This window comes from Carlito syrichta, unplaced genomic scaffold (assembly GCF_000164805.1).
Source record: "Carlito syrichta isolate Samal-C Ts95f unplaced genomic scaffold, Tarsius_syrichta-2.0.1 Scaffold314735, whole genome shotgun sequence".
Lineage (NCBI taxonomy): Eukaryota > Metazoa > Chordata > Mammalia > Primates > Tarsiidae > Carlito > Carlito syrichta.
In genome coordinates this window covers 78,363-87,967 of record NW_007258831.1, presented here as the reverse complement: position 1 = coordinate 87,967, position 9,605 = coordinate 78,363, and the positions used below count along the sequence as shown (strand labels likewise).

Sequence of the window (9,605 nt, the reverse complement as noted above, 5' to 3'; positions counted from 1 at the left end):
AAAGTAGGGTCTTTAAAATATTCAGCTTGAAATTTGGTAGCTGTGCGAGCAGTCATAGTAGTAGTAGCATCAGCAGAAGTGGTATCAGCATAACCCACTTCTATTTCTACTGCCACCAACACCACCACCCCAAGGGAACCCAATAATATAAACAGGGGCTTCATTAACAGAGAGTTCAGTACACTGTACATTAACAGAAAAAGGCTCAGAAGTTGGAGGGTCAGATAAGACTCTTCGATCAGAATCAGTTAGCTGGGCATTACCATAGGTATTGATGTCCGAATCAGGAGAATCCCATAAAAGGGAAAGAGTATGAAGAGAGTTCCAAGGAATCTCAGGATGTAGAGAAGCTTGTAAAAACCTGATCATATCAGGAGCCTCCTCAGTCAAAACTTGGGTGAGAGTCAAAATGCTACAAATGCATTTATGAGGGTGTCTTTGAAACTTCTGTATAATCACCCTTCTAAGTCTCTGTACCTTTTGAACAAATTTACTCATTTCAACCAGCGGTATATGTACAAAATGTAGCAAATATTCTGCCCAGAACTGCCCCAAATAATTATCACAATCCTTGCTGGAATATTAAGCACACCCCGCTATTTATTGAAGTAGCAGATGGTATAATACAGAATATATTTTATATTCCACCAGTAAAACCCAGAAGTATTGTTAGAAGCAGAACAGTAAAAAAGATTATATTCACAGAAGGTAAAATGTCCTACTAAGGGCAAAAGGACCAAAAGAAGAAGAAAAATAAGAGAACAGCCTAATCTCAGAAGCTACAGTGTCAGTATATCTATCAGTAGAGTAACCAGTAACATATGCAATTACAAATAAGTTAGCAATAATAAATTCAGCAGTGAGCAAAGCAGATGTACCTGATCCTTGGAAAATCCAACCATAGTTACAATTCCAGCTTGTAGTACAAGAGCAATATAGCAGAACAAAAAAGAAACAATAAGTAACTTAGTGTGTTTCCACTTGTGAACAAGAGGCTGAATGGTTCAAGAGGCTTGATCCTGTTGTGGAGTAATCTTTTATTTCTTATCAGTGAGGGAATCGATTACATAGAAGGAGTGAGGCTGTGGCGAGATCGGATGCTTTCTGAGATCGGAGGCTTTTTGTAGCTGGAGATTGCCTTTTCCATGTGTCACCCAGTAGGTGTTTCCATCCACAGAAGCTAAAATTTCCTGTGGAGAGAATCTATAAGTATTATTTCCTGTCATAAGTCTCCTCCAAATTTGATGACGTAATAATTTATTAGTGTCCGATATTTCTGGTATCTGCCAGGATATGTCCAAAATGGATTCTTTCATTAATTCATGTGGGGAACCCCTATGAAGGTGCATTCTGGAATTCATTTGAAAAGATGCCAAATGTAATGCTTCTTGAAATGATGAGGCATCTAATATATTTCATTCCTCATTAAGTAAAGCATTCCATCAGACTCAGATGCAATTGGGTTATAGACCAGATGATAATTCCACATAATGTTATAATTTTTAGCAAAATTCTTAATTACTATTCCAGTCAAATGTGATCCTTGATCTGATTCAATAATTGTGGGACAGCTAAAAGATGCCATCCATTGGTAAATAGCTTGTTTGGTGGCATGAGTTGTAGGATGCATAGCACCCCAAGCCAAACCTAAGCCAGTGGCTATGTCCACCATAATACAAGCATATTTTTGAGAACATTTAGATTTAATGGATTAATAAAGTCAATTTGGACAACAAAATTAAATGTATCAGGTTTATATTGGGTGGATAATTACCTTTTTGTGTACCCTCATAATGTATCTAAGTACCTGTCACAAAACTTAATAGCTATCTTAATAGTATGCCATGTGACAAGTACATTTCGTGACTGGAATCATTCATATGGGGAATGTGTGTCTTTATGGCCCAGCATGTTGTGGATCTCAGTATATTATCACCTGAAATATAGGTATTAATTTACCCACAGTCCAATCATTTTCAGATTTTTTTCAGTTTACTTTTAGGCATTGTGGGGGAGGTTTCCATATTTCATTATCTCTTAGCCATTGTCCATCCTGTTGTCTCAGACAAACAAGTAGTATCTTGGATTAGACCTAAATTTGGGTTTGTCTGTTACAGTAATTCTATTATCTTTCTCTCCATTATGTATATATATTTTTCTATATTTTTTCTAGCCCTTTTGCCAGGGCTATCTTAGAAGCTTTATCAGCCTTGTCATTATGTCTGACTTCTTCAGAGTCCTTGTTAGTGTGAGCACTAACATGTTTCACATAGTAATAGTAACATCAGCTGTTTCCATATGTCCTGACTCCAAACATCCCTACCTTTGATGGTAAAGTCTGTAGCTTTCCATTTCACTGACCAATTTGCCAATCCATTAGCCCCTGCCCATGAGTCAGTAAAAATACAAACAACAGATTCCCCTTCCTCAAGAGACCTTTCCACCCCAGCCAAACTCCTTTTACCTCCACATATTGTGCCTGTAGGACTATGCCCTCATGTTTGAGAATGAGGCTGTCAGCTGGGCGGAATGCAGCCGCCTTCCAAATGATCTTGCTCTTCTTTACAGCGGAGAACCCATCCGTAAACCATGCATTATGCAATCGAGATGACCAGGCGGGCTCCCATTTCCCTATAGGGGCATGGATTGTCCCTGCCCTCAGAGCTATGTCTGGCAAGCCTATCTCCATGCTATGAATCTCTTCTGAGACTCGAGGATTCACCTTGGGCAGTCAACTGTCATGACCCTATGTACCATTTCTGTGTACATAGCCTTGCATCCATAGTGACTCCTCAGTTCTTCAGGGGACATATTAACCCAAGGCAACATGAGAATGGTAGTTTGCAGTCCTAGTGGAGTTTGTCTCATAAGTGTTCCATTTGTTTAAGAGTCTCAAAAACTGCCCAAACTAATTTTTCGAAAGGGAATATTTGGGAGAATGGAAAATGTTTAGTCTAAAAGCCCACTGGACAGTAATGTCTGTCCCTGATTAGCCATAAGCTCCATGAACCATGTTCTCCAGAGAATAATTCCTCTAATCTTAATTTGTCTCTGGGTAGTGGTAAATATAATTTTCAAAAAGTTGAAACAATCTTTAACAAAAGGCTTGGTCTGTGGTTCCTGCCATTCAAAATCCTTTGCTTTCCTAGTAACTAGATATATAGGCTGTAAAATTATATTGAGATATGGAATATGTTGTCTCCAATATCTAAATAATCTAATTAACCTTTGTGCTTCCTTTTTGTTCTTAGGTTCAGGCAATGAATAGATCTTTTTTTTTTTTTTTTTTGAGCTGAACTCTCACTCTGTCACCCAGACTGGAGTGCAGTGGCCGTTCCTGGCCACTGCAGCCTCAACCTGCTGGACTCCGGCGAACCTTCTGCCTCAGCCTTCCAAGTAGCCAGAACTATGGGTATGCGCTACCACACCCAGCTAGTTTTTGATTTATTGTAGAGACGAGGTCTCACCAAGTTGCTCGGGTGGGTCTTGAACCCACGGGCTCAGGCAATCCACTCACCTCAGCCTCCCAAAGCGTGGGATTACAGGCTGAGCCACCGAGCCTGGCCAATAAATAGATGTTATTACTTTATCTGGGTTTTGTCTTCCTTCTGAAGACCAGGTAATACCTAAAATTTTACATGATATGCTAGGGCCATGGGTCTTATCCTCATTAATGGTACATCCCCTCATCCTCAATTCATTAATCACTTTGGCTTTTTCTTGTTTCACTTCTTCATAATCATCTCCATACATTATAATAATATCTATATAAGTCAGCACTAAATTCTGTAGTCCTTAGGATTAATATGGCTTGACAAAATTCCATGAGCTATTACTGGTGAATTTAAATAGCCTTGTGCAGTCTGATAAATTGATATTGTTTACCTTCCCATGAAAAAGTAGTATATCCCCAGCATTGTTTTGCAACTGGAATGGTAAGGAACATATCTGTCATATAGTCGCAAAATATTTAGTTCCTCTTTTAGTAATTTTGTTAATAGTTTCCTCCACATCGGCAAGGTTCCTAGAATTACTGGAGATCCTTCATTTAATTTTCTACGATCTACAGTCAAACAGTATTAGGTTTTCTTACAGACCATATCAGACTATTAAATCTATGACTTTGGGCCAGGTGCGGTGGCTCAAGCCTGTAATACCAGCACTTTGGGAGGCCAAGCGAGAGGATTGCCTTAATCCAGGGGTTCGAGAGCAGTCTGGGCAATTTGGTGAGACCTTGTCTCTACAATAAATCAAAAAATTAGCTGGGCATGGTGGCATGAGCCTGTAGTTCCAGCTACTTGAAAGGCTGAGGTGGAAGGATCGCCTGAGCCCAGCAAGTCGAGGCTGCAGTGGCGGTGAGCATGCCACTGCACGCCAGCCTGGGTGACAGAGTGAGACTCCAACTCAAAAAAATAAAAAATTAAATAAATAAAAATAAATAAATCTATGACTTTGTCCAACTACAATTATTCCCTCTTTGAGGAGCTCCTGTACCTTAGAGGTAATTTCTTCATGTCCTCCCTTAAGGGGATATTGCTTATCAAAAGCTGGTTTTGGTGGTGGTGACACCACAGATTTTAATTGTGCTAAGCTAACTTTAAATTCCTTAATTCTTTTCAAGGGAAAAAGCTTTTCAAAAATCACTCCAATCAAATCACATCCTATTATGTTTTCAGCTTCAGGTACATAATACACAGTAGCCTCTATGGGAGGTCTGTCATAATTCATTATATACACTGTATTCCTATATGATTTCAATGTTTTTCCTCCCAGACCTTCAATTAATAAAAATTCTCTAATCTTTTGTGGTTGAATTTTTACAATAGAAATTAAGAAAGAATCTGAAATATAATCTTGATGTGCATTAGTTAACTTTATAGTCAAGTGAATATAACGTCTGCTATTGTTATACCAGAGGAACATGTTCTGTCCCCTGGTCACTGCCTGTTTTTTGGTTTAAACTGGAAGTGCACATTTTTGTTTTGTGGTGGTTTCCAGAGACCATTTCCTGGTCATTGCCTTCCTTGTCATGATCTTGGAGGATTTGGTCTAAAACCTAATTTCTGTCTATGTGGTGGTGGATGAGGAGGGCCAGGACAATATCCCAATTGACTAAAATTTTGAGTGAGTTCATCTGGTCCCATTCATCGCTTTGGCTGTGGTAACAACTGTACCTGCCAACCTCTGGTTCTATTCATAGTCATTTAACAGACTTACCATACCTTTGAAAATAACATACCAATCATTGGTGTGGCATCTTGTATAAACAGCTGTCTTGGTTTTTTTTGTTTTGTTTTTTGAGTTGGAGTCTCACTCTGTCACCCAGACTGGAGTGCAGTGGCTGCTTCCAGCCACCACAGCCTCGACCTGCTGGGCTCCGGCTATCCTTCTGCCTCAGCCTTTCAAGTAGCTTGAACTACAGGTGCGCTACTGCACCCGGCTCATTTTGATTTATTGTAGAGATGAGGTCTCACCAAGTTGCCCAGGCGGGTCTTGAACCTAAGGGCTCAGGCAATCCACTCACCTCAGCCTCCCAAAGGTGTGGGATTACAGGCTGAGCCACCAAGCCCAGCTCCTGTCTCAGTTTTAGTGGTTGCCGAGATTTCCTAATTTTGTTCAGAAAGGTCATCATAGGTCTACTTTGCAATTCTAAACTCATCTGAATTCTATCAATAATATCCTGGAAGTTCTGACATCCTCATATAATATACATATAAGTCCTTTTTAGGAATTCTGGAGCTCCCTGAAGTATAGCTTTCTTAGCACCTGCATCAGCAATACATTCTAGAGGAGTGGCAAAAATCCCACTAGTGCCATAGATGAGCCCCTCCTCAAAGTAGCTCATGTCTTTACTACTTTAATGCCTCTGCCTGATTCCTCCAGTTCAGGGCATTCCCAGATGATATGAGGTCCACACAAGGACGGATCCTTCTCCATGCTTCCGCAAGTCCATTCCCAAAGTGACTTAAGCATCTTAGGATTTAACTGGCTATTTCTCATGATAGGATGATTTAAGACTGATTTTTTGCTGTAACGGAGATTTGTAGCATCTCCTCCTGTGAGAGTGCCAGAGTATCAGCTTCCAGCCTTCACAGCTTAGTCAACCCTGTGGCTTGGTCCTGGGCAATGTTTTTCACTTTTTTGGCCAGAATGTTTACTATTAGCACATCAAAACAAGGGAGTGTCACAGCACTTTTACCACAGCACAGTACACATTTCTTATGGTTGTAAACACAGAGTCACCCATGCTCAACACACAGGGTCAGCAGGGGTGGCAGAGTGGTAGGCGCCAGGGTGTCCACCGTGCTGGAGGAAATGCCAGGAGAGGACTCGAGGGGCAGACACCGCTGGTGAGCCAGGGTTTCAGCCTAGCCAGGACTTTTTCTAGCTGGTGGATGCAACATCGGCACTGCTGGCCTTTCCCTGTCCTTTCCTCCCTCCCCAAGTGGCTGCCACATAGCAGGGCGCTGCAGGCCTTGGTGAGGACATGGGGTGCTCCTGAGTCAGATGAAGAAAATGAGGCCCCAAGAAGTTCTGCCACTTGGGTTAGGTCACAAAGAGGGTAAGACCCAGACCTGGGATCAGAAACCTGGCTCCTGGCTCTGTACTTCTATGGTCCCTTTCCTGGCAAAAGTGGCAAGAGACTCCACTGCATCAATAGAGGAAGGATACTGTTGGCAGGGCTGGCTCCTTTCTTCCTCCTGCTCAAGCTCCTACATTCCCTTACAGCAAAGGACACATTATTGTTTTTTTCCTAAAATGGCTCTGGCAAGAAGCTGGACTCCCCTGGTACACTGCAGACCAACCCACCACTAATGCTGCACCCTGCCAGGAAGTCAGTTTTTGTCCCTGAAAAGGAGGTTACAAAAAACTTTGTGAAGGCTGTGGAGGATAAGTGCAATTCTGAGAAGTGTCCCTGGTGCTGTGTAGAAAAGAGCAGACATGTTGGGCCCGTTTCCAAAAGACAGGTATGGCTGCCTCGTTGAGCTCAAGTCCAAAATGTAGGGGTGTCAAGGAAGCATCTTAAAGATAAGGTGTTTAAGAATAATTGTTGGGAGAGAGTCTGGCTCTTCAGAGCTATTGTCAGAATGAAAGCAGAGGTTGTGCAGAGCAGGTAATACTGGGACATCTGATGGTGTGATCTGATCACCAGTTTGAAAACGTTCATGTGTGCATGCTGACTGCAAAGAAAACGTTTTTGAGAAAAGATCTGTGATCACATGGAAAAGGCCTGTCAATACTGGGCAGCCTCATGTTCCACTGCAAGTGTCAAGTTCCTATGATCACATTGTAGAAACACAAAGACACCAAGTGTCCCTGCATGGGGGGTGTCCTGCCCTTATAAGTGTAGTGTCCAGATGCTTCTGAGGAGCGAGTTGATTGCACACTGGCCAGTGTGTCAATGCCCCCAGCACCTGCAGTTTTAAGCGCTATGGCTGCATTTTTCAGGGGACAAACCAGCAGATGGAGGCCCAGGAGGCCAGCTCCAAGTGCAGCATGTCGACCTGCTGAAGGAGTGGAGCCTCTCCTTGGAGAAGGTTTCCCTGCTTCAGAAAGAAAGCAGAGAAGAGCAAGACATAGAAAGTTTGCACAATCATATATGTAGCTTCAAAATCACTATTAAGAGACAAAAGGAAATGCTTCAAAATAATGAGTCCAAAATATTTCATTTACTGTGTGTAATAGCCAAGAGAAGAAACAGAAAGAGCTTGACAAAGCGATCCATCCCTTCCTGCAGAACAAGGAGGAGGCAGACAGAATGAAGAGCAGTGTTGGGCCCTCCAGGGCTATATGACCAAGCCGGACAGGTGGACAAAAGAGTTGGGCGGGTGGCTGGAACAGGGCCTGCTGGAGTCCCAGCTAGCTGGCATGACCAGGTGTGTATATAACACTTTTCTGCTGCCACAGACCTGTGGTTCCAGGACCTCCAGGCCGCCAGCTACAACGTGTGCTGATCCAGAAGATCCTGTCTACAAGCGGGAAGCTGGAGGCCCGTCATGGGGAAGACTATCTTTCTACAGCCAGCCCTTCTACACCAGCTACTTCAGTTATAAGATATTTGCCAGGATCTACATGAACAGGGATGGGATGGGGAAGGGGAAACTGTGAACAGCAAACTCCAGATCCTTTTAAACAATGCTACGAAGAAGGATTTGATGACCCAGAAGAATTGGCTGCCTTTTAACAGAGAGTTTGGACTCCAGCTTGGTTGTTGCCACCCTGTTGAAGCAGCTGCCCAAGCATAGTATATTTTCCAAACATTTGCGATGGGCATGGAAGAGGGCCGTGATTTGCTGCCTGCTAGAAAGTTGGGAAATCACATCAGAAGTGAGCATAAAAAAGTCCTCTTTAACTCTGAGGAAGGCATTCAGGTCCTAGATGAAGTCATGGTTTCCTTGGAGACTTATGCCATTACAACAGTTCATTCTTCAGTATTTCATTTCTAAGTACATTTGGAAGAACAGATGAGACTGTGCAGTTACTTATATTTTCATAAGGTTCCTTCTCCTGAAGAAGCTGAAGAGGAGAGTGAATGGCTGTTGAAAGAACTCTACCCAGGCCGGGCTCGGTGGCTCAGTCTATAATCTCAGCACTTTGGGAGGTCGAGGCGAGAGGACCGCCTGAGCCCAGGGGTTCGAGACCAGCCTGGGCCACTTGGTGAGACCTCATCTCTACAATAAGTCACAAGAACTAGCCAGGCATGGTGGCATGCATCTGTAGTTCCAGCTACTTGGAAGGCTGAGGTGGAAGGATTGCCTAAGCCCAGTAGGTTGAGTCTGCGGTGGCTGAATTTGCCATTGCACTCCAGCTTGGGAGACAAGAGTGAGACTACAACTAAAAAAAATTAAAAAAAAAAAAAGAAAGAACTCTACCTGTTTGATATTCTCTGTGTGGATCATACCAAGACTGCCCACGATCTTGAACTGAAAGTCCCATGTCTGGATCATCAGTTTTCTTCCTATTCCTTGTCTCTGCCACCAGATGTGAGAATGCCAAAGAATGGGATGGAAAGTCATCTCTTCAGAGATACATTTGAGAACTCCAGTCTGACTCCTAAGGAGATTCTCTGGTGACCAAAATAAACACTCAGTGATGAAATAAACTCTGAGAAATTCCTGGTTTAAGATTTTACAAGAATTTGTTGAACATCAGGTTGATGATGCAATGGTGGCAAATGCAGCCCAGAAACTTGCCTTCGTTAGTCCTAAGACCAAAAACGGCTATTTCTGCTGCCAAATATTTGAGTGCCACTACCAAGGCCGGGTCAACTGGCTGAGCCACTACTGGATGCCCAAGTGGATAAGTGCCACCAACTCTTTTGCCCACAGATTGACCCACTACAAGTCAACTGCCAAAGCCTGGGTGTGTTCTCTAGGCAGCAGAGTGAAAACAGAGTTTCTTCTTGTGTGATGGCAGAGGAACTGGGGGCAGATGGGGAGCAGTGAGTCAACCCCCAAACTTACTTGGGTGTGAAAAAATAAACATCTTGTTGCCAGGTTCTGTGGCTTATGCCTGAAATCCCAGCACTTTGGGAGGCAGAGGCAAGAGGATTGCCTGAGTCCAGGGGTTCAAGACCAGCCTGGGCAACTTAGTGAGACCTCATC

The 9,605-nt window shown here is 43.0% G+C and overlaps 2 pseudogenes; both read left to right on the top strand.

Annotated features, from left to right (window-relative positions):
- The first annotated feature begins 6,245 nt into the window (after positions 1-6,245).
- LOC103274354 lies at positions 6,246-7,795 on the top strand (annotated as a pseudogene).
- Positions 7,792-9,605, top strand: part of LOC103274353 — a 12,359-nt pseudogene continuing 10,545 nt past the window's right edge.